This window comes from Nicotiana sylvestris, chromosome 3 (genome assembly GCF_000393655.2).
Source record: "Nicotiana sylvestris chromosome 3, ASM39365v2, whole genome shotgun sequence".
Taxonomy (NCBI): domain Eukaryota; kingdom Viridiplantae; phylum Streptophyta; class Magnoliopsida; order Solanales; family Solanaceae; genus Nicotiana; species Nicotiana sylvestris.
Genome location: NC_091059.1, coordinates 129971612 through 129999064, shown reverse-complemented (window position 1 = coordinate 129999064; position 27453 = coordinate 129971612).

The window sequence follows — 27453 nt, the reverse complement described above, 5'->3', positions numbered from 1 at the left end:
TCAAAGTACCCATGCGAATGGTCTAGAACTTGCCCCGAATGTGTTTCTAGGCGAAATTTTAGGTTTTGCTTGGATTGAGAAGTGATTGTAGGCTTTCCTTGACCCTCTTGAAATTTTCCGTGTCCACCAATGTTGCTATTCCTTGTCAACCCATTTGAGCCTAAGACCTTTCTCATTTGATAACCACGATACAAGCCTTTACCCATTTTGTAGTGACTCTCTCTTGGCACCCTAGCTTTCCTTATCACTCTTGAGAAGTAATTGGCTAAAACCTAAGATTGGGGGAGAGACGAGGAGTTTGAAATTGGTATAAAGATACAAAAAGAGAAGAAATGAAGAAACAGAAAGGGAAAGAAAAAGAAAGAATGGACAAAAGAAAAATGCAAAAAGAGAAAGTGAATAAAGTGAATAGTTGAAGGGATTCAAAGAAAAGCAATGATACAAAGCATGGAGAAAACGAAGAAGGAGAAAATGACCATCATGACCGAGAAAAAGTGATGTTAAGTCTCTTTAGTTCCCCTGAGGAAAAGATAATGACTCAAAGAGACGGCAAAACATGAGCAAAAAAAGAGAAAAATGGAGTGTTTAAGGAAAGATGAACCCGTTTCTATTCCAACATTCCCTACCCCTGTCCAATAAGCCTTCATTGCATTCCGAAAATCCCTACGTGATTTCAAACTGAGTGAACTTACATTAGTTGTGATTTACATGAGGGGCAAGTATATGGTACCTAGAGTAGTACTTGTGGCATTATTTTGAGAGAGATAAGCGAACTTTTTACAAATTCTTGAATTGAATGCTACATTCCTAAGTGAGATATGCTAACAGAGAGTGGAGGAGGAGGAGTTTGGGATCCACAATGACCTGCATGAAAGAACGAGCTTCCTTGATGAATAAAGTTAACTCTTGATGCTCTAGTGTCACATTTGAACTATTGTACTTAAAAAGTCAAATCAGTGCCTTGTTGATAATTCATAAGTGTTGTGGGTAATTATTTGTCCCAATTGAGGTGTGTTTGATTCACCTTAGGCTAGGTGAAATAGCTCTACTCTTTATGAGGTAAAAATTACCTTATTTGCTTGAGTACAAGCAAAAGCTTAAGTTTGGGGGAGTATGACCACCTGAAGCACCATGGGATGCCTGGAGTACTGAATGAAACGGCTTGGGAGGATGGCCTCTACCAAAAGTGACACTGCCTCCAAATGAGGCACCACTAAATCCACCAAAATGACGAGGCCTCTTGTTAGATCCCTGACCTCCCCCCTGTGCTAGAACCATCTCGACTCGCCTAGCAACATTGGCAGGCGTCTGAAAAGAAATCTCACTCCCACTCTCCTTGCCATATGCAACTTGATAGGCTGAGCAAGTCCCTCAATAAACCTCCTCACCCTCTCTCTCGGTAGGAAGCAGAAGAATAGCATGACGGTCCAGATCCACAAAGCGGGTCTCATACTACGTGACATACATAGTGCCCTACTGAAGACGATCAAACTGCCTGCGATAGTCCTCTCTCAGTGTGACCGGAAGGAATTTCTCAAGAAATATCTGATAGAACTGGTCCCAAATAAGAGCAGGAGACCCAGGTGGTCTGGTCGATACAAAGTCCTTCCACCATCTCTTGGCGGAACCCATCATCTGGAACACAACAATATCAACCCCAATAGTATCCATTATCCCCATGTTCTGCAGCACCTTATGGAAGTGGTCAAAATAATCATGTGGGTCCTCAGAAGGTGCACCACTAAAGTGAATTGGGAAGAGTTTGGTAAACTTGTCCGATCTCAATAAGCCATCAGAAGACATAGCTGGTCCATCACCGGCCTGTGCCGCAACAACCGGCTGAACTACCCCAACTGGCTGAGCTGCTGGAGTCTGATACTGGGGAGCCATATGCTCTGAAGTGTGAGTAGCGGGAGTTTGTGCTCCTCCCCAAGCTGCTCCAACTCACGGACAGCTAAGGCTGGTGCCAAATTTGGACAATAAGTGCAGAGTGTAGTATGAGTATAACCGACCCCATTTACTCGTAAGTGCCGAGCCTAACCTCGATGAAGTAGTGACGAGGCTATGATAAAACACATACATAATAAACCTGTTCAATTAACAGTATACGTACAAGGTTACAACAAATAAAAGCTAGATAGGTAATATCAAGATGGGGACATGCTAAGGGGGAAATACAAAATACGAGAATTACAGCAGAATGATAACCAGAATAATCAATATGCCTTTGACCAGTAAAAACAATTAAATACAATAAAGAAAATTGTACAATATCACCCTTCGTTCTTTTACTCTGAACCTCACAATGAAACATTGATAAATGCACGACATCACCCTTCGTGCTTTTCCTCTCACTTTCAATATAAATCAATAGAAACGGCACGACATCACCCTTCGTTCATTAACTCTCATAACGTGGCACGGCATCACCCTTCGTGCATTAACACTCACAATATGGCACGACATCACCCTTCGTGCATTAACTCTCACATACGGCACGACATCATCCTTTGCGCATTAACACTCTCTCGTACCACATAACAATGAATAAGTAATAACAGAGAAATAGGATCAACAAGTACAAGCCTTACTTCAACAACAGTTCCACAATACCAAATCTCAACTTGGAATCAATAATCAATCATCACCAAAGTTTATAAACATGATAAGAACGATTAATTTAACAATTAACTAGCCTAAGCATGGATAACATGATCAAGGAAAGCAACAATTCCAAAGAACAAGTCCCACCCGCATGCTGTTATCCAACAACGCATAAGTACTCGTCACCGCACATATACGTTGTACCCAACATCTAAACATTTAGCAAATAGACAATAAGTCCTAATCCCTCAAGTCAAGGTTAACCACGATACTTACCTCGCTCCAAACACCAAACTCAAACCTCAACCACAACTTTTCCTTTCAAACAAGTGTCCGAACCAATAGAATCTAGCAAATTACCAACCAAACGATTCAAATTAAGCCTTACGAACTACCTACGATTGCAAAGAATTAAATTTACGTCATTGTTGAAAAAGTCAACAAAAATCAACTCCCATGCTCGCTTGGTCCAAACCCGAAATTCGGACCAAAATCCGATTACCCATTCACTCCGAGCCCAGTTATGTAATTTATTTTGGAATCCGACATCAATTCGAGGTCTAAATCCTTATTTTACAAAAATCCCTAATTCTATCCAAAATCTCCAAGTTCCACCATGAAAACACAAGATTTTAGATTGACATCTTAGAAAAAGTAGTGAAAGATTGAAAGAAACTAGTTTAAAATCACTTACTAATGATTTGGGGAAGAAAAGCTCTTTCAAAAAATCTAGGATTTTTGAGTTTGAAATTTTGAAGAATGAACCAAAAACCCGTCTATGTCATATTTGATCAGTTGCAGATGTCGCATTTGCGACCAGGGGTTCGAAAATACGAGCCCCGAAAATGCGAAAAATCAATCGCAAATGTGAAGACCATCACACCCCTGCTATCTTCGCAAATGCGAAGCATAGTTCGCAAATGCGAACTTGACCATCCGCAATTGCGATCACTGCCTCCCCCTACCCCAATTCGCAAATGCGAACTCTGACCTTCTCAGCGGCTCTTCGCAATTGCGATGAATTGCTTGCAAATTTGAACCTACCAGAGGTTGCAAATGCATAGCCTGACCTCGCAATTGCGAGGTCTGAGGCCTGCAACAAAAACTGAAGCACACCAGCAGTATTCTAAGTCCAAATTTCACTCTGTAGGCTATCCAAAACTTAGCCGAGCCCTCGGGGCTCTAAACCAGAAGTGCACACAAGTTTAAAAACATTATATGAACTTGCTCGCGCGATCAAATCACCAAAATAACACCTAAAAGTACAAATTGGGCACCAAATCAAACGGAATTTTCAAGAAAACTTTGAAACTTCTATTTTCAATACCAGACGTCCGAATCACGTCAAACCAACTCCACCCAATATCCAAAAAGTCAATCATTGGTCAAACATTTCAAATTCATTAAGCTTTTAACTTTCAAATTTTAACAAAGTCCGATAACTTGGGCTAGAGACTTCCGAATTCAATTCTGGGCATACGCCCAACTCCCAAATCACGATACGGACCCACCGAGACCGTCAAAACACGAATCTGGGTCTGTTTGCACAAAACATCAACCGAAGTCAACTTAAATAGTTTCCAATGCAAATTTTTCATATATTTTTATAGTTTTTAACATAAAAGCTTTCCGGAAACACGCCTGGGCTGTGCACGCAAATCGGGGAGGGTTAATATGAGATATTTAAGGCTTCAAAGCACAGAATGAGGTTCTAAAATTAAGATGACCTATCAGATCATCACACTCAAACCTATGTAGTCTCGGATTCACTCACGCGATCGCAAAGAAAAACCATGTGGGCTTCCCAGACCTCCTCTTCCTTCTTCGCGAACATGGGACCACTTACGCATTCACGTAGCACTTAATCCCCAAGTTTCGCGATCGAACAATTCTGACGAACGCGTAGAACAATTCCACCAGTAACCTAAACAAGCATTCGCTAGCGCTGTCCTTCTCTCATGATCGCGTATAAGGAAACCAGAACCAGTCATAACAGTAGTCCAATAAGTCCAAAAATGAGCCGAACATGATCTGAATCACACACGAGGCCTTTGGGACTCCCTCCAAAGACACCAACATATCCTAAAATATCATACGAACTTAGTCAAAGTCTCAAATCACATCAAACAACATCGGAATCACAAATCGCACCACAATTCAAGCTTAATGAGCTATTGAACTTCCAACTTCTAAAACTAATGTTGAATCTATTCAAACCAACTCTGATTGACCTTAAATTTTGCACACAAGTCATAAATGATACAATGGACCTATTCCAACTTCCGAAATCAAAATCCGAGCCTAATAACAACATATTTAACTCTCGGTCAAACTCTCCAAACTTCAACTTTCTAACTTTTGTCAATTCAAACCAAAATCACCTACGGACCTCCAAATCGATATCCGAACACACTCCTAAGTCCAAAATTATTATACAGAGCTATCGAAACCATCAAAATCCCATTTCGGAGTCATCTAAATATAAGTCAACATCTTGTCAACTCTTTTAACTTAGGGTTTTAACCTTGGAGCTAAGTGTCCCAATTCATTCCGAAACATTCCCGGAGCCATACTAACCACCCCTGCAAGTCACATAACAACAAACAAACATAGAATAAATAATAAATGGGGAAACATAGCTACAATACTCAAAACGACCGACCGGAATGTTACACTCACATTGGTGGTAGCGTGGCTATAAACTTGGGTAAACGTATTGTTTACAATTACACATTCAATACGTTATAGCTTTTCTCTTTTCTTATCAATCCATATATAAAGATTTTCCATGTTGACGATTTTCCTTCTTTTTCCATATTCCATATAGTGCAAAATTCATGTTGAGTATCAGTTTGTAACTTCGTATTGAAATTTTTGTCCCAATATATATGTCGCAGTTCAAATTTGAGAATTAACTTTTTAATCTTAACCATGAATTCGACCATAAAATTTTTAAAGTTTTTGAAAATAAAATTTATATATCTAAATATTATATAAAAGTTAGTATAAGTCACAATAATTAATTATTTAAAACATAAAAAAATTTGTTTGACTCTCAAATTTGAATACTGCCACATATAACCAGCGGGCCGGGATGTAAATGGGCTGCTCCAAAATGGGTAATGCAAAAACGGATAAATTATCCTATCCGATTCGTATTTAATACGAATAGAAAATGGGTTAATCGCATGTTGAATATTATTACTTTTGGAAGAATTTTTAGTCTCATAAACTTGAAGAACTCCAAAATTGAGTATTTGCAAATGTGAAAGATAAATTCATTAGATATCCATAATCTTACTCATATTTGACCCATTTTGAAAAAGTTTATTGTCTAACTTATTTTTTAGTTAATAATATGGATTGATAACTAACTTTTTTTAATCTATTTTACTACCACTAGCCACATACATTAGGACGGAGGGGTATTATTTTCCCCTCATGCGCGTTTCTGGCTCCCTACTCTTACAATACTTTATGCTTAGCTATTTTGTTGAATGAGTAGGAGTGAGGGTGGCAAACACATGTAAACACCCAAAATTAATTAATGGCAACATTAATTTATAAATTATTCAAGCTTAGTTAATTTGTACGCAAATAAATGCCGTTTTTTTAAATGTGTTCTTATTTCTCCAGCACTAAAGAATGATGACATTTGACAAGATTGATGATTATCTCATCCCATCTAGAACAAATGATAAACAAATAATTGTTCTCGTGAAAAAGAAACCGGGCTCATGATCAATTGTATGTATAATAATATAAGTCCAATCCATATATACCCCAATGGAAATGAAAGTCTCCTCGACACACTGATTAACAGCGTGAAAATGTTGACTTCTCTTCAAAAAAAGAAAAAGATGGACAAAATTATGCATGCCAAATGTTGGATGAAGCTGACGTTGAGAATGAGATACCCATTAAATATATGCATATATTTACATTAGTTGACAAAGATAACTTTAGCTTTTGAATGAAGATAGCTAGTCCTCTTTAAAAAAGCAAATTTTGAAATGACTAATGAAATTCAAAACTCCCTCTCACTCTCTTGCTGAGTTGTTCGACTAACAAGAAGCCAAAGAGGCAGCAAATGGGAGGTGGCTTCCTCTTCAGGAGACAGCCATGGCTTACGGTGTCATTGGAGAGGAACTGCCCCATGTTTGTGACAAACAGTGCGATTTGATATTTTACATTATCAGTGTAATTTAATTATTTTTTCCCAACATATATAATAGAGGAGTCTTAGAATAGCGTGGAAAATTATTTTCGCGAGACTTATATATCAGGGGTTCACATCATAAAATCAGTCACTAATTAACTCTTACATTAGGGTAAGTTATCTACATCACGCTCTTTAAGGTGCGGCCCTTCCCCTGACCCTACATGAATAAATGATACTTTGTGTATCGGGTTGTCTCTTTTATTATTCTTTTACAAAATTATCATATTAAATAAATTATAAAGAGCTGACTATTATTATAGATCAACTTAATTTGATAATGCAAAAAATAAAAAAAATAAATGTGTGATACACAATTTGCAAACTTAATTTATATTTTTAAAATCGGTGTGATGATGTCGAACGGGCGCAACAACACAAACACAAGTGGATGAAAGCAACACAATTTCAACAATTTGGACTTTTGGATTAAACGAAAAGACACCCTTAACATCTAAACTATTTTTATGGATAAACATTTCTCATGTCCCTCGTGCACCAGCCAAGACCTTGCTTGCATCATGGGTCGCTTTTATTTTCCAGACTTTTTCTTATGCTTTTGCTTCTAACCACCGAATTGATTCTATTTAATTAATCCTTTCTTGGACTATTTTCTTCTTTAGATATTCTTTTTCTCATTTAGTGCTCCGAATTGGATTATTACCTTGACTCATGAAAGTTTTGTTACCTTTGAAAAAGTTGGTTTTACAACCTAAGAATCTCATGAAGAGATCGCTAATTGTCAACATAGTGGCAAAATGTAATTGTTGCAATTGAATTTCATAGGCCGTAAAAATAAAATTTGGACAAATTTTTGACTCAAATTATGAAAAGTTTAGTTTGTCAGACTAAGAAGAACATTCGAAATCTTTCGGTCATGACCATCTTTCAGCTCAAGCCGGAGTTGTATTCAAAGCCAACATCCATGACCATCTGACTAGTAAATAAAACAAAATTGAGGCTGCTATGCGAGTGATTCAGAGTATTTCCTATAAAGTTTTTATATAAAAATTCTTGCCCATAGTATATGTTTACGTTATATACGTTGATAGTGTATTAAATTTTTACTATGCTATCAATGTAATTTAATATGTTTTAGTATATTATGTATCAATCTTTATTAAATTGTCCATCATACTCATTGTGACTTACTTGTAATTACGTACATTTTAATTAACATATTAATGCAAATATTGTTTACATTGTCAATGCATAAAATCTCTAACTTTAAAATTAAACCGTGCAATTGCATGCTAGTCTTTTGAGAAACTTAAGCTCGGTGGGTAGAGTTTAGACTGACCGCCTGAATTAAAAAGTTGCATTATGGACGCCACTAAGTTAAGGTTCAAATTATTAAACGGTCGTCAGGTAAACTTGAGATTAATTATATTATTTATAATTAATTTATTGAGATAAATTAATATTGCCCAACTTGGACTTGGTGCATAAGATTTATTCAAATTCATATATTATATATTTATTTTTGAAAAGGAGTCAAAAGAGGATTATGAAGTATAGCTGTAATACATACTGTTCTTTACTAGCCAAAGAAAATGGCAGTGCTGCATGAGTGCATGCATGTAATCCGCCGCTGAGCCGTAATGTTTTACCAAATGGTGTGCCGTGCCTATATGTCTCTTGTTGTTTCAATGACGGGTAAATAGAGATTTTTATCGACAAGTAAGTTAGTAGGAGTCACTCTTTAAAAAAAATCGATTTAAATCTTTTACGTTGACATAGATATTTTACACTATTAAGTGAAATTTTACCTGTATGTACTTAGTCATTTACCATGTTCTACAGGTAGGGGCGATGATAGGCGGACACAAGGATTCATTCGATCCCCTTCTCCGGAAAATAACATCGTACATACAATATCAAGAACTCTTTGTGTGTTTACATTTTTTTTCTTCTAAATACTCTTAGTGAAAATCTTATTTCCGCCACTGTTTACAAGTTACCAATATAATCTATACTTGCTAATTGCTATAAAGTTAGTAATTATAATCGACATGTAGTGACCTAATAGAGGTAAAAAAAAATCTAGTATGAGTTATATTAGTGAAATTTCTTTTAGGTGTTTGTTACGATTTTCTTACAATATTTGATTTTTCTATCTTTGGAAGAAAAGGGTAACATATTTACTATAATTGAGTTTTCCTTTTCTTAGAAAGAAATTATAAATCCCTCATATTTAGCTAGTTCCTTTTGTTTTGGAGAAAAAGAGTTGGAGTTCTATAAATTAAGGATCTTTCCTTTTCATTGAATAACATCCACAATGTAGTCATATGGGATTTGAGAGTCTGATTTCGGGGGAGAATTTCGGGACAAGTGTTAGTCCAACACTTGTGTTTGCCTCTTTGTAAGGTTGTTCTCTTGATATTTTGTACTCTATTTTATATAGTGAATTGCTCATCTATGCCTGTGGACGTAGGTGAATTGACCGAACCACACAAATGTTTGTCTCTCTTTTGATATATTTCTCTTTTATTGTCTGATTTATCATTATTCAATATTTATTTTACTAGCTTCCGCATGACACCTTATTATTGAGATCCTAATAATTACAAACAAAATAAAACGTCCTAAGTATCAAATATGAGTATGGCGTGAATTCTGATGGAGGATTTGAGCGGTGCTATATTTGCAAGGGTCACCACAATGAATAATGATCAACAAGCTAAGGCTGCAATATTCTTTGAAAAAGAAAAGCTTCATAAAACTGATGGCTCAGGCTTTGGCCCTTTGCATCGTTTCTTTCTACTTCTGATCTTCTCGTTTTAAATGCTGTCTAATATCTGTATATCTTTAGTCGTATCACAGAAAAGCAATTGAGCTATATATGTACCCATATCCATCAACGAGAGGCGGACCTATGTTTGGAAAAAATGAGTCACCGAACTCCGTTACTTTGGTAAAATATCTGAATATATTGAAAAAGTTATATATTTTGCTCGAAACTCTTAAGATTAATGGGGCACTGGTTGAGCAAGAGTGATTCGCTCATATGCCCCTTCAACTTTAAATTCTATGTCCGGCTATCAATCGATTTATTTTTAAATTTCTTCATGGATTGAAGACCGAAAGTAGATACTTTATCGAAAGATGTCAAAAGCATTTGAGTTACACTCTTCATTTATAAATGAAAACAGATTTGTAAGAAAATTAGATACTTCCGTTTTAGTAAGAGTCGTTTTGAAGGATTACTTTAACTGCAATTCCAGATACGTCATGATAGATCACTTTAACGTCTAGTGGATTCTACAGCTAAACGTAAAAACAGATTTGTATGACTCCGAATTGAAGTTGCTATACAAAATGCGGTGCGTTTCACCGTCGCTGTATCTGACACATAGTGCAACTTTCTTATTTCTTTGAGTTGATATAAAATGCAAAAGTAACAGAATAATCACTTTTAGAGAAAATGGTATCCGACGCAAGCACCCATTGCAGTTTGTGATTGGTGATATTTTAGTGGATATGAAAAGAAAGCGATTTAGTCTTTTCCATTCATCGTATCCACCTCTTTTTGGAATTGCAGCTGATAAGTATGGAAAATCTATTTTACAGGAATTGCAGAGAAAAAAATCGAACTTTTTTTAGTAGAGGTGATTTGGTTTGCAAACAAGTTATATCGGAATTATTATATGGGGATTATAATATAAAATAAATAAACTTATCTCTGTTTCAATTTATGTGAACCCCACGGAATTTAAGAAAAGAGATAAGACTTTTGAACTTGTGGTGTAAAATAAGTCATATATATTTTGTGTGGTTATAAATCATTACATAAGGATAAATTATTTCCAAATAAAGAAAAAGATCATTCTATTTTGCACGAATTAAAAAGGAAATAAATTCACATAAATTAAAACGCAGGAAGTAATGAATTATTTAAAGAATATACTTCTTTCGATAGATATTTGATTCTCTGGATTAAAAATGAGATATAAAAGTATCGTTATATGATAAAACATGTGTTTGATTTTGCAGTAAATAAATTTGGATAAACTTTTACTTTCAATTTTAACCTTAGTCTTCTTAAAGGATTTTGCAAGAAGGATATTTTAGTCCTATTTCACATCAATATGGTGCAAAAATAATATAGAGATGGCTTATATCGGAAACAAATATTTAATCAAACACAGGGTTAAATACATGTTATTCCGAGAATTTTTGCCCCCTTTATCTCATGAACCAAATGACCCCTCAATGTTATGTTAATTCACATGCAACTCTACCCTTTTATCACTTAATTAATTTATTTATATTATAATCTTAATTTATTATGATTAGTGTAAATTAAATATTATGTAGTAGTAAACATTTTTTGCAAGTAAAGATGGTCATTGTCGAACAAGAGGTAGCCACTAGCTTAATGACACTAGATTGTAAGGAGTCAAAAAAGGGGGGAAATGAAGATAATGTAAAAGGGGAGGTGGGCATATGCTACGGGAATAATTGCAACAAGAGAGGCAGTGGCTCCCCCCTTTACAGACAGGAACGCACGATTAGAATGACAGGCAGCACCATCAAACCCAACGTCCCAAATCTAGGATCTTTATTTTCTTCTCCCCTTTTCCTTCTTCTATTTGCGTGCCCTAATTGGGATCCGTTAAAGTACCAACCTGCCCCCCTCATTCATATACTCTGTTAAATTTGCTCTAAAATTTTAATTTAATAGATTCAATCTTCAAAATTATAAATTTAAAGTTTACTATATAAAATATTGATTTCAGTTGAAGTCACAGCTCTAAAGCTCTCCGCCACCCCGTGGTCTCATCTTATTTCGTTTTCCTTGGAAATAAACAAAACACTTGCAGCAATCTACTGCTTGCTTATATATAAATAAATGAGACAGTATTCTACTCTATGTATACATATAATTAACTATATATATATATGTATTTATATTTATATTTTTCAGCGAAGCACTATGGATGATACCACTTGATTAAAGATGTCTCTGCCACTATATATGTCTTCATGTTACTGTTTGACTCAAAAGATATTAAAACCTTTCTGAACAAATCAATCAAAGATGAAGGGGTAAATCTTAGCTGAATATAATAATCTCTAGAAAGAATAACAGTTAAAGAGAAGATGATCTATAAGTTTCTTTTTATTCAAGAATAATAATCTCTCTAATAATCTCTCCAAAAATTCCTTTGTTACAAGGTTATTGTCCCCCTTTTATACTAAGAGAAAAACTTTCTAAATTGTAAAAGTCAAAATACCAGGAATATTCAACGGAATATTCCTAATGTTCCCTAATGGGCTTACACTATTACAAGGGTCGTACATTTTCTTCTTTGCCTTAAGGTTGTCTCCCTCGGGACGTCGACTCAAAGAGACCTTGTCGTTTGCCGTACTCGTCGTTAGTCGTGGTCGGTCAAATTTGGACCCATACAGTTAGTCCCTCCGCTTGTCGGGGTTGAAACCGGGTGCGTCCTCGATGAGCGGACTTCATGTGTCTTTATGGAGAAATTTGATCCGTTAAAACTTGAAACGTTACGACGTGGCCAATGAGGGACGGTCAGCGTGTTCAGTAAGACATCGAGTGATACACTTCATCGGGAAATAATGTCAACTTCACGTGCATCATCATCACGCAGGTTTTCGAGGCAGAAATTGATGGCTTGATTGCGCTGCTTTGTGACTTGACGCCTCGATTCTGGCACCACTCAATCCTATAAATAGGTGAAGAGTTTGATTTTTAGAAAAACTTTGGCCACTTCACTCTTGATAACTTCTTTCACTCTTCCTAATTTGCTCTCAGATCCTTCTGTTTCTTCTTACGTTCTTCATTCGAAGCTTCTTCTTCCTTCTTCCTTTTGTGTTGATATTCCTTTGAACGATATTATGCCAAGGTCTCGTCGTTCTCATGAAGAGGTTCCTGAAGCCACCCCTTTGTCCACGACGCCCCTTCTAGCGGCGAAGATACGGTGGTAGAAGAGGGTGACAGCCTTCCTACGATGGAGGAGACCGAGGCACCCCTCATCCCGTAGTGACTTCCTCAAAGATCCCCCTCCTACTCCGGACCCTGTATTTTTTGAGACAGAGCAAGTTCATATCGATGCTCTTCGTGTAAAGTATGGCATTCCCGCTCATGTAGAAATGGTTCCGGCGGGGAGAGATTACATGGGTGTCCACAGATTTGGGTACTACGCTTTCTATGAGTACCCTTTTATGATCGGCTATACTCTTCCTCTTTTCCCCTTAGCGAAAGAATTCTGTAGGTTCTACCAAGTTTATCCAGCACAACTTTTGCTATATACGCTCAAGGTACTTCTACTGCTGACCAATTATGCGGAGTTGGCGGAGTGTAATGTTTCTATCCACTACCTTTTGCACCTGTTTACGCCCGGCTTCCACAGGGGTACCATGGTGCGTTTGAGGCTTCGTGGCACGAAAAGGCTGGTGGTCGGGACAGATGACTGGGCAAGCCACAAGTTTTGGCACAAGTACTTCTTTGTCAAGACCGAACATGTCGTTTTTGATTCCGCGAGCGATGGAATGAGACTCGTAAGTGCAACCGCTCGTTTTAATCTTTGTTCATCTGTATTCATTTTAAAGTCTCTTCTAGTAAATACTCGTGATTGGTCTGCCTTCGTGAAGCATTACGGCCCTAGAGTCTCTTCTGGTAAATACTTTCCTTACCACTTCATTGGTCGTACAACCTTGTTTATTAATATGACCCCTTATAATGTAGGTCGTAGAGCTTCCAGGCGGAGGGCGCCAGTCCCCGCATTTCGACAGGCCGTTGCTATCGTGGAGACACAATTTGTTTTAAGTGAGTTTGTTCGAGAAGGCCATCCTCTACCTATTCAATTAGAAGGTCCCTCTTGAGTCGTGGTCGTGAGGGAGGAGGCTTCTTCAGTGCCGACTTCACATCCTTTGGACGAGTCCTCTAATGGGGACGAGCCTCTATCGATAAAAAGGAGAAGGATAGAGCTTGGGAAGGGCATGTCCATGGATGTTAACATAAGTAGGACGTCGCAGATGGCACCCGTGCCCACCTTTATGGCTGATTCCATCTTGTCGGGGAGGTCTCCCCAAGTGGAAGAAGCTTACCCATGAGCTGGATCGGTGTGCTTAGGTGAGGGCGGTGCATCATCCAATGTTGGAGGTCGTCGTGTTGAGGGTAATGACTCATGCTCAATTGTCGACCTAGAGGATGTCAATGAGTTTGTGGGTCGCCATACTCATGTGGAGATCAGAACGGAAGGGTCTGATAGTCACATAGTTGTTCCAGGGGACTACAACTTGCTGCTAAACTACGAGCAAATGGCATATACTCTAGCTCCTCTATGTGCTGCCCCTGAGAATGAGGTGCTTAAGACGATGAGCGACGTGGAGTTGTCTCAGAAGGTCGTCGGTATGGCTTTGCAGGTAGGTGCCTTTCCTCCCCTTTTCGTCGTTGGGTTTGTGCGGTGATTAGCATTCTGCATTTTATTTCTAATTTCTCCCCTTTTTTGTCTGACCCTCGTCATGGAGATTGAGCGAGAGCGTAGGGAGAGAAAAAGGACGGGCCTCTATGAGAAGATGTCGTCCAAATATCAACAGTATCGTGCTAAGCATCGTGCGATGGCCGACATTTATCATCGGACCCTGAGTTTCAGTTGTTTTGTGAGGGGCTCAAACAGCGGGAGGACCAACTAGAGCGTAAGATAGAAGAGTTGAAGGGCGGGATGAGGAGCTCATGAAGGCTGTTGCTCGCAATAGTGAGCTCGAGTCCCTTAAGGTGAAGGATGACGAACATGAGTTGAGTAGGGGGTGATGGTCGAAAATGCCGACTTCCAGGCAAAGGCTGTCGGTTTGACCGTTGAGTTGAATGCGAAGGCAGCAGAGGTAGAGGGACTTAAGGGCGAGCTGAGCATTGGCACTGATAAGTTGGCGGTAGCTATTTCTGGAACCGTATATTTGGAGAATGCCCTCCGCATTTGCAGGTCAGAGCTGGCTGAAAAGAACGAGGCCTCTAGTCGTAAGGTTGCAGGGCTCGAGGGGCGTGTCAAAGAACTGGAGGCGGAGCTAGCTGCGTTAAATGGACAAATGGCCTTACTGAGGGCAGAGGACGCAATTCGACGTTCTCAACATTCTACGTCTCGCGCCTCAGCCGATCCGGTCATGCCTCATCATTTATATGAGCGGTGGGTCCTCGCGGAGGCCCGGCTTGATGTGTATAAGGCTTTTCACACTGAGGAAAGGGCTACTGAGGCGGAACTTTAGGTCGTACACACCGAAGCTCGTGCAGCTCGTGAGGCATGCGGGTACGACCCCCTCACACCTGATAAGGATGACATCAACTCTGATAATGCGAACCGCCTTGCTTCGGATTCGTGGTACGAAGATGCTTACCCCACCAGGGATGATGTGTAGTCTTTATTTGTTCTTGCTTTTGTTTTCAGGTTTTTGCGGGGGGCATACTTGAATCCGTATGTAAGGGCAAGTGTAAATAATATTTTGATGTAATGTAAAATTTATTTCGTCGATTTGTTATTTCTTGCATTTATCGAACCCATGTTATCGTTGATGGCCTTGGTCATTGGGATATTGCTTCGAACTGTCATCTAAGTAGGATCACGTCGTAGTTTGAACGAAGTTAAACTCATATTATCGTCAATGGCATTGGCCATTGGGATGTTTCTTCGAACTGTCATCGAAGTAGGATCCCGTCGTAGTTCGAACGAGGTCGAACTCATGTTATCGTCAATGGACTTGGCCATTGGGATGTTGCTTCGACCTGTTGTTGAAGTAGGATCCTGTCGAGGTTCGAATGAGGTCGAACTCATTTTATCTTTGATGGCCTTGGCCATTGGTATGTTACTTCAAACTTTTGTCAAAGTAGGATCCCTTCGTGGTTCAAACGAGGTCGATCTCATGTTATCGTCGATGGCCTTGGCAATTGGGATGTTGCTTCGAACTGTCATCGAAGTAGGATCCCGTCGTGGTTCGAACGAGGTCGAACTCATGTTATCGTCGATGGCCTCGGCCATTGGGATGTTTCTTTGAACTTTCGTCGAAGTAGGATTCTGTCGTGGTTTGAACGAGGTCGAACTTATGTTATCGTCGATGGCCTTGGCCATTGGGATATAGCTTTGAACTGTCATCGAAGTAGGATCCCATCGTGGTTCGAAAGAGGTCGAACTCATGTTATTGTCGATGGCCTTGGCCATTGGGATGTTGCTTCGAACTATCGTCGAAGTAGGATCACGTCGTGTTTCGAACGAGGTCGAACTCATGTTATCGTTGATGGCCTTATCCATTTCTTGTTGGATATTTGATCGTATTCCCGTAGGAAAACATGTCGACTTTGTTCATGCAATGGAGGTTTAATTATATACTTGTAAGGATCACATGTCGACTCTGCACATACAATGGAGATGTGATTAAATTCTTGTGAGAATCACATGTCGACTCTACACAAACAATGGAGATTCGATTAAATTCTTGTAAGAATCACATGTTGACTCTGCACATACAATGGAGATTTGATTATCTATATCCAGTCCCTTCATTACTTCGCTCCAGAGATCATGTCGACGGATCGAGGTAATGAACATCACTTGGATCCTTGAGGCGTTTCCCTTGCCACCTCGTTAAAAACCTCTCCGGGAAAACCCGATTGGGACAAAACCCGGGTGAGGGAAAAAGAGTACGACTTAGGTGACACCTTCTTTTAGAAGTGGAAGTACTTGAGATGGGCAACATTCCAGTTGTTTTGGAGTAGTTTTCCCTCCATTGTCTCTAATTGGAATGCTCCTTTGTTCACTGCAACTATGATTTTGTATGGTCCGTCCCAGTTCGTTCCCAATTTTCCCTCACTAGGGTCTTTCGATGCTTGTGTTTTAGCCTTGAGGACGTAGTCTTCAACTTTGAGTGGTCGCACCTTGGCTCTTTTGTTGTAGTATATTTCTACTTACTTCTTCTGGGCTACCATTCTTATGTGGGCCATGTCTCTCCGTTCTTCGACTTCGTCCAGATCTTGTAGCCTACTTTCGTCGTTGCTTGGTCCGCTCTCATTGGAGTATCTCAAACTGGGTTCTCCGACCTCGATGGGTATAACTGCATCAGTCCAGTAGACCAACGAATATGGCATTTCTCCTATGTTGGGTTTGGCGTAATCCGGTATGCCCATAATACTTCCGGTAGTAGTTCAGGCCATAGCCCTTTAGCATCCTCAAGCTTCTTTTTCAATATATTCGGTATTACTTTATTGGAGGATTCGGCTTGACCATTGGCGGTAGGGTGATATGGCGTGGAGAGTATTCGTTTGATGTGCCATTTTTTGAAAAACTCAGTCGTTCTCTTTTCGACGAACTGAGGTCCGTTGTCGCAGCTGATTTCTTTGGGGATGCCAAAACGGCATATTATGTTTTTCCATATGAATGTGATGACCTCCTGCTCACGTATCTGACTGTATGCACCTTCTTCCACCTATTTAGAAAAGTAATCAGTTAAAACCAAAAGGAAACGTACCTTACCTCGTCCTGCTGGGAGGAGACTGACTATGTTCATTCCCCACTTTATGAATGGCCATGGCGAAGTGGCGGAATGAAGGAGTTCCCTTGCTTGATGTATCATAAGGGCGTACTTTTGACATTGTTCACATCTCCTGACATAATCCGTGGCTTCTTTTTTCATGGTGGGCTAGTAGTACCCGGCGCGGATGAGGCATCGGACCAGGGGGAGGTTTCCCATGTGGGCGCCGCAGTGCCTTTCATGTACTTCTTCCAGTATTTGCCTTGTTTGATTTGGCCCAAGACATTTGGCTAGGGGGGCACCGAACGTTCTTTTGTAGAGATCACCGTTTACGAGACTGTATCGGGCTGCCTGTACCCGGAGTTTTTTGGCTTCTTTTTTATCTTTCGGGAGCGTTCAATCTTGCAAATATGCTACGAGGCGGTTACACCAGTCCAAAGTTAAGTTTATAGAATGTACCTCGATGTGGTCTATTGCAGAATGGAGGAGGGTGACCACGTTTTCCGTTTTGAATTTTTTGGTGGCCGCAACTAGTTTGGCGAGGCCATCTGCTTCGATATTCTGCGCCCCGGGTATTTGGTCTAGGTGGCATTCATCAAATTCTGGCAGTAGTTTGTGGATTTCTGACCGGTACTTTTGTAGTCTCTGTTCTTTGATTTGGAAAGTCCCGTTGACTTGGTTCACCACGAGTTGAGAGTCATAATGGAGGACGAGTCGTCGAGCGCCATATTTGAGGGCTAACTTCAAACCTACAATCACAACTTCATACTCGGTCTCGTTGTTAGTCATCTCGGGGCATCGTATGGACTGGCGAATCACTTTGCCTGTAGGGACTTTGAGGACGAGTCCCAGTCGGTGTAGAGGACTCAGAGGTCGTGCTGAAATCAGTGACGAAGTTGGCGAGCACCTGCGACTTAATGGCAATTCGCGGTTGGTACGTTATGTCATTCTCGCTTAGTTCTATGGACCACTTGGCTAGTCTACCCAATAGCTCGGGTTTGTGTAGGATACCTCTTAGGGGGAAGGTGTCACGACCCAATTTCTGAACCCAGTCGTGATGGTGCCTCTCGTGAAGACAAGGCCATCCATACCAAAACAGAACACCTCTTTTAAACAGTTAAATATCATAAACAGTTCTAAAGCATGATATAATATACATAACTTGCGGAATTAACGATAACAAAAGTAAAAGCCATCCCGACACAGCCCAAACCGGGGTGTCACAAGCCATGAGCAACTAAGAGAAATCCAGATACAGTCTACTAATCACTAAACTCGGTACAATAGTTCTAAGAACATGAAAATGATAAGATAAAGGAGGCACGGGGGCTGCGGACGCCAACAGCTACCTCGTGATCTCCGAAACACTGCCTGGATGGGAAGATCAGCACTCAGAAGCGGACTCTGCGATGCCTGAATCTGCACACATGGTGCAGGGAGTGATGTGAGTACTCCGACCCAGTGAGTAATAATTATAAATAATGGCTGAAAGCATGAAAACACGTAAAGGCACAAAGAAATTCTATATCAAAGCAGTAAAAATCACGTAAAGTAGTAAATAATTGAAGAAGTCAAGTGAATCTCTTTAAATCAGGTAAAACAGGTAATTTAGCAGGTAAATAACAAGTATAAATCTGCCCCTCGGGCACAGTGTCAATCACTCAGAACAGTATCAGCTCCTCGGGCTAACTTTCATCACTTAGTGCTCATTCTCAGCTCTCGAACCATATATCCCTCATAATAACAGAATATCAGAATAACCGCCGCGGCGTGCAGCCCGATCCGTACATCGCTGCGGCGTGCAGCCCGTTCCATATAGATAGTCTACTGCACTCACTGGGGGTGTGCAGACTCCGGAGGGGCTCCTACAACCCAAGCGCTATATTGTTGCGTCGTGCAGCCCGATCCATATAATTATTACTGCAGCGTGCAGCCCGATCCATAACATATATAATATCCTCACCATTGGGTTCTCAACCCCTCTCAGTCATTAACCTCACATCCTCTCAGGCACAATAATAGAAGATAGGGATCTCAGCCCACAAATTCCTCTCATTTAGGAATAGTATGATAAAACCAGCTTGAATCATTTAAAACAGATAGAAACATGACCGAGGATATGATTTTTAATAAATATAGTGAGGAAAATTAGTCAAAATCCCCGAATAGTTCAAATAGTTGGCACGAAGCCCAAATATGGCAATTATCCAAATCATGATGATAACAAATAAGTTTCAGTCAAATACGCGGTAAAATCATCAGTCGGGATGGACCAAGTCTCAATCCCCAGTAGTAAAAGACCCCACGCTCATCATCCAGTGCGTGTCTCACCTCAATATAGCACTACGATGTACAATACGGGGTTTCAAACCCTCAAGACATCATTTACAATCATTACTCACTTCGAACCGGCTACAACTCTAGCTCGCGACGCCTTTGCCCCTTGAATCAGCCTTCATGCGCGTCGAATCTATCCAAAATCAGAACGAATACATCACAATATGCTAAGGGAACAAAGCCCAAGTGAAAACAATCGAAAAATATCAAAAATCCCGAAATTAGCAAAACCCGAGCCCCGGCCCCACTTCTCGAAACTCAAAATGATCAACTATGGTGGAAAAAAGGCTCAAAATCGCGGATGAAATGTTTTATAAACTTACTGCCTAGTTCTGGTATTCCTTCATCGCGATCGTGGCCCAAGCCTCGCGATCGCAAAGAGAAAATTCCACGACTCCAAAAATACACTATACGAACGCGATGACTTCACTGCGAACGCGATGCTTGATTTCCCAAACCTGTGCGAACGCGACCCAACTGATGTAAACGCGAAGAACAAAACACTGGACCCCCAAATACTTATACGCAAACGCGAAACACTGCATGCCAACGCGAAACACAAGATCAAAGCCCTCCGCGAACGCAAGACCTCAAACGCAAATGCGAAGGCTAAAATCAGGCCAACCCAAAATCCTTCTACACGATCGCGATGGACCCTAAGCGATCGCGAAGGCTTAAAACCTGCAACATCTGATCAGCCAATTCTGCAACTTCTCAAAGCCAAAAATGGTCCGATTGACCATCCTAAACTCACTCGAGGCCCCAGGGACCTCAACCAAAAACACCAACACATCCTAAAACCTCATCCAAACTTGTTACAATCATCAAAACACCTCAAACAACATCAAATTACCCAAAATTGATCGAATTCAAGCCTAAGTTTTCTAAAAACTTCTGAAATACGCTTTCGATCAAAAACCCAACCAAGCTATGTCCAAATGGCCTGAAATTTTGCATACACATCACAAATGACATAACGAAGCTACAACAATTCTCGGATTTCCATTCCGACCCTCGGATCAAAATCTCGTCTAACAACCGGAAATCGCCAAAATACTAACTTCGCCAATTCAAGCCTAATTCTACTCCGAACTTCCAAAACCAATCCCGATCACACTCCTAAGCCATAAACCACCTCCCGAAGCTAACCAAACCATCGGAACTCTCATCCGAGCCCTCTAACACACAAGTCAACATCCAGTTGACTTTGCCAACTTGAACCTTCTCAAAAGAGATTAAGTGTCTCATTTATTAACAAATCCACTCCGAACGCAACCTACTCTACTCGATCATATAATACATGGATAACGAAGCATAATAAAGTAGAAATGGGGAAAACAGAGCGGCAATTCATGAGACAACTGGACGGTTCGTCACATCCTCCCTAACTTAAACAAACGTTCGTCCTAGAACGAGTCAAGAAACATACTTGAAGCCTCAAATAGGCGAGGATATCTGCTCCGCATCTCCCTCTAGGTCTCCTAGGTAGCCTCCTCTACGGGTCGACCTCTCCACTACACTTTTGCTAAAGTTATATCCTTTGACCTCAACTTCCGAACCTGACGACCCAAAATAGCTACTGGCTCCACATCATAGGTTAAATCATCATCCAACTGAACCGTGCTGAAGTCCAAAACATGAGACGGATCTCCAATATACTTTCGTAGCAAAGAAACATGAAATATCGGATGCACGCTAGACAAGCTGGGTGGCAAAGCAAGCTCATAAGCCACCTCCCCAATCCTCTGAAGCACCTCAAAAGGTCCAATGAATCGCGGACTCAACTTTCCCTTCTTCCCAAATCTCATAACACCCTTCATGGGCGAAACCTTCAGCAAGACCTTCTCACCAACCATGTAGGACACATGGCGAACCTTCCGGTCCGCATAACTCTTCTGACGCGACTGCACTGTACGAAGTCTCTCCTGAATCACCTTCACCTTCTATAAGTCATCCTGAACCAAATCTGTCCCCAATAGTCTAGCCTAGTCGGGCTCTAACCAACCAACTAGAGATATACACCGCCTCTCATACAAAGCCTCATATGGAGCCATCTGAATACTTGACTGGTAGTTGTTATTGTAGGAAAACTCTGCAAGCGGTAGAAACTCATCCTATGAACCTCCAAAATCAATAACACAAGCACGCAACATGTCCTTCAATATCTGAATAGTACGCTCGGACTGCTCGTCCGTCTAAGGATGAAATGCTGTGCTCAACTCCAATTGAGTACCCAACTCTCTCTGTACGGCTCTCCAAAATTGTGAAGTAAAATGAGTACCTCTATCTGAGAAAAACCGGAACACCGTGCAACCGAACAATCTCCCGGATATAAATGCTTGCCAACCGCTCTGAAGAATAGGTAGTACACACCAGAATGAAGTGCGCGAACTTGGTTAGCCGATCCACAATCACCTAAATAGCATCAAACTTCTTCAAAGTTCGTGGGAGTCCAACAACAAAGCCCATAGTAATCCTCTCCCACTTCCACTCGGCAATAACCATCTGCTAAAGCAAGCCACCCGGTCTCTGATGCTCATATTTCAGCTGCTGACAATTGAGGCACCGAGCTACAAATCCCACAATATCTTTCTTCATTCTTCTCCACCAATAGTGCTACCTCAAATCCTGGTACATCTTCGCGGCACCCGGATACATAGAATACTGTGAGCTATGGGCTTCTTCCAGAATCAATTTTCTAAGCCCATCTACATTGGGCATGCAAATCCGGCCCTGCATCCTCAACACCCCATCATCACCAATAGTGACATCCCTAGCATCATCATGCTGAACTCTGTCCTTAAGGACAAGCAAATGTGAATTATCATACTGACGCCCTCTGATGCGATCATATAAGGAAGACCGAGAAACCACACAAGCCAACACTCGATTGGGCTCCGAAATATCTAATCTCACAAACCGATTGGCCAAGGCTTGAACATCAACTGCAAGGGGTCTCTCCCCAACTGGAATATATGCCAAACTCCCCACACTCACTTCCTTCTAGCTCAAAGCATCGATCACCACATTAGCCTTTCTCGGATGGTACAATATGGTGATATCATAATCCTTAAACAACTCTAACCATCTCCGCTGCCTCAAATTAAGATCCTTTTGCTTGAACAAATGTTGAAGATTGCGATGATCAGTGAATACCTCACAAGATACGCCATACAAGTAGTGCCTCCAAATCTTCAATGCATGAACTATGGCAGCCAACTCCAAATCATGAACAGGGTAATTCTTCTTATGGGGCTTTAACTGACGAGAAGCATAAGCAATAACTCTACCCTCTTGCATCAATACACAACCAATCCCAACTCTCGAGGCATCATAATATACGGTATATGAACCTGAAGCTGATGGCAAAACCAATACTGGAGCTATGGTCAAAGCTGTCTTGAGCTTCTGAAAGCTCTCTTCACACTCGTCCGACCATACAAATGGAGCACCCTTCTGAGTCAACTTGGTCAAGGGCGATGCGATAGATGAGAATCCCTGAACAAACCGGCGATAATAGCCTACCAACCCAAGAAAGCTACGAATCTTTGTGGCTGAGGACGGTCTAGGCCAACTCTGAACCACCTCTATCTTCTTTGGATCTACCTGAATACCCTTACTGGACACCACGTGTCCCAATAAAGCCATTGAACTAAGCCAAAATTCACACTTAGAGAACTTTGCATAAAACTTCTCCTCTCTCAGTCTTTGCAATACAACCCGTAAATGCTCCGCATGCTCCTCCTGACTACGAGAGTACACCAAAATATCATCAATGAATACTATAACAAATGAATCCAGATAGGCCGAAATACATTGTTCATCAAATGCATGAACGCTGCTGGGGCATTGGTCAGCCCGAAAGACATTATAAGAAACTCATAATGACCATATCTAGTCTTGAAAGCAGTCTTAAGAATATCTGAATCCTTGATCTTCAACTGGTGATAGCCCGAACGGAGATCAATCTTGGAGAACACTCTCGCTCCCTGAAGCTGGTCAAATAAATCATCAATGCGAGGCAAGGGATACTTGTTCTTAATTGTTACCTTGTTCAATTGCCTATAATCGATGCATATTCTCATTGTGCCATCCTTCTTCTTTACAAACAGAACTGGCGCACCTCAAGGTGACACGCTAGGCCGAATGAACCCCTTATCTAGGATTTCCTGAAGCTGCTCCTTCAATTCTTTCAACTCTGCTGGTGCCATACGATACGGCAGAATAGAAATAGGCTGAGTTCTCGGCACCAGGTCAATACCAAAATCAATATCCCTATCCGGTGGCATGCCTGCAGGTCTGCAGAAAACACATCGGGAAAATCCCTCACAACTGGAACAGAATCAATGCTAGGAGTCTCAGCTCCCACATCCCTCACAAACACTAAATATGAAAGGCAGCCCTTCCCAACCATGCGTTGGGCCTTCAAGAAAGATATCACTCTACTAGGAACATCATCAGTCACACCACGCCACTCGATCCGCGGTACACCCAGCATAGCCAAAGTGACTATCTTAGCATGACAGTCTAGAATAGCACGACACGGAGATAACCAATCAATACCCAAAATGACATCAAAATCCACCATGCTCAATAGAAATAGATCCACTCGGGTATCTAGACCCCCAATAGTCACCACACATGACCGATACACACGGTCTACAACAATAGTATCGCCTACCGGGGTAGATACATGAACAGGTAAAGCAAGAAACTCTCGAGACGTACCCAAATGATGAGCAAAATACTAGGACACATAAGAATAGGTAGAACCAGGATCAAATAACACAGAGGCATCTCTGTGGCAGACTGAAACAATACCTGTAATGACAACATCTGAAGCAATAGCATTTGTCCTGCCTGGAATAGCATAAAAATGAGCCTGGCCACCACCTGATCGGCCTCCCCCTTTGGGGCAACCCCTGGCTGCCTGACCCCTACCCCTAGCTGGCTGGGCGGGTGGTAAAGTAACTGGAGCAGAAGTCGAGGGCTGACCCCTCTGCTAAATCTGACCATCACGAAGTCAAGGGCACTGCCTCCTCATATGTCCAAATTCTTCGCACTCATAACAACGACCCGGTGTTGGAGATGGGGACTGAGGGGAACCCCTGACACCGTAATGACTAGTAGAAGGACCTGACATAGAAGAACCCTGGACTGATGGGGCACGTGACGAGCTCTAGGCTGGCAGGGCACTGAGTGATGACTGGTCCCGCTGAGATCCATGATGACCATGACCCGAAGATGCCCCGCAATACCCTGGACGGGCCGACTGAGCGGGCCTGAAAGAACGACCTCTACCATACTGGAACTGGCCCCTCGAAGGAGCACCACTATAACTGCCAAACCCTCGAGGCCTCTTGGCCTCCCTCTCCTCTCGATCCTGATGGTGAACCATCCCAATATCGCATGCGATATCAACCACCTCCTCGAACATAGCACCCAATACTCTTTGTCTAGTCATACGAATACGGAGATGGTAGTTTAGGCCATCAACAAATCTCCTGATCCTTTCACGGTCTGTCGGAACCATCGAGATGGCATGACGAGCCAACTCAGAATACCTTGCCTCATACTGTGATACAATCATATCCCCCTGCTTCAGCCACTTAAACTGTCTACGCAGCTCCTCTCTACGGGACTGCGGTACATACTTCTCCAAGAAGAGAGTGGAGAACTCCTGCCAATAAAGGGGCGCTGCACTAACCAGCCTACGCCTCTCATATGCCTCCCACCAAGTGAAAGCAGCCCTAGTAAACTGAAAGGTGGTAAATGCCACACCACTAGTCTCAAGAATCCCTACTGTATGGAGCATCCGCTGACACTTATCAAGAAAACCCTGGGCATCCTCGCCCTCAGCACCACTGAATGACAGAGGTTGGAGTTTACCAAACCTCTCAAGACGACGCTGCTCATCCTCTGGCATAACTGGTATAATGAACTCTTGAGCTGGTGAAACCGACTGGGCTGGAGGTGCCCCCGGTGTCTGTAGTCCTTGCACTACCTGCTCAGGTGTGCAAGCAGCGAGGGTCTGATTGCTTCCCCCAGCCTGTGAAATAGCTTCTACTATTGTGGTAGCTAAAACTGCTTGAGCCAAGCTAGTGCAAACTGTCAAAATTTGTGCCAAGGCCTCCTATAGACCCAGGATCACGATGGGCGCAGCTTGTGCCTGAACTGGTGTTGCTGGAGCTGATTTGGAGCTGGGGCAGCTGGTGGATCAACAGGTGCTACCCTCGCTGCTCTGCCTCTGCCACAACCACGACCGCGTCCATGGCCTCTGTTGGCCTTAATGGGTGGCACTGGTGGTCGTCCACCTCGTCCGGTAGTTCGCGTCCTCACCATATGTGAGAGAATAGAGTAACAGAAGTTTAGTTCTCGGATCAACAAGGTCACACGACAAGAATTTCAAGAATATGAAGTTTTTCCTAAAAAGGTTTTGCAGCCTCTTGAGGATAAATACAGACGTCTCCGTACCGATATGTGAGACTCTACTAATTTCGCTCATGAATCGTGAGACCAATGTAACCTAGGCTCTGATACCAACTTATCACGACCCAATTATCGAACCCAGTCGTGATGGCGCCTCTCATGAAGACAAGGCCAGCTAGACCAAAACAGAACACCTCTTTTAAACAGTTAAATATCATAAACAGTTCTAAAGCATGGTATAATATCTATAACTTGCGGAATTAACGATAACAACAGTAAAAGCCATCTCGACACAGCCCAAACCGGGGTGTCATAAGCCATGAGCAACTAAGATAAATCCTGATACAGTCTACTAATCACTAAACCCGATACAATAGTTATAAGAACATGAAAATGATAAGATAAGGGAGGCACAGGGGATGCGGATGCCAACAGCTACCTTGTGATCTCCGAAACTCTACCTCGACTAGAAGATCAGCACTCATGAGCGGACTCTGCGATGCCTGAATCTGCACACACAGTGCAGGGAGCAATGTGAGTCCTCCGACCAAGTGAGTAATAATTATAAATAATGGCTGAAAGCATGAAAACATGTAAAGGCACAAAACAATTCTATATCAAAGCAGTAAAAATCACGTAAAGCAGTAAATCAGTGAAGAAGTCAAGTGAAATCTCTTTAAATCAAGTAAAACAAGTAATTTAGCAGGTAAATAACAAGTAGAAATCCATCCCTCGGGCACAGTGTCAATCACTCAGAACAGTATCAGCTCCTCGGGCTCACTCTCATCACTTAGTGCTCATTCTCAGCTCTCGACCCATATATCTCTCATAAAAACATAAATCAGAATAACTTCCACGGTGTGCAGCCTGATCCGTACATCACTGCGGCGTGCAGCCCGATCCATATAGATAGTCGACTGCGCTCACTAGGGGTGTGCCGACTCCGAAGGGGCTCCTACAGCCCAAGCGCTATATTGTTGTGGCGTGCAGCCTAGTCCATATAAGTATTGTTGCGGCGTGCAGCCCGATCCATAACATATATAATATCCTCACCATTGGGTTCTCAACCCTTCTCAGTCATTAACCTCACGTCCTCTTGGGCACAATAATAGAAGATATGGATCTCAGCCCACAAATTCCTCTCATTAATGAATAGTATGAAAAAACCGGCTCGAATCATTTACAACAGATAGAAACATGACCGAGGATATGATTTTTAACAAGTATAGTGAGGAAAATCAGTCAAAATCCCCGAAGGGTTCAAATAGTTGGCACGAAGCCCAAATATGACAATTAGCCCAAGTTATGATGATAACAAATAAGTTTCAGTCAAATACGCGGTAAAATCATCAGTCGGGATGGACCATGTCTCAATCCCCAGT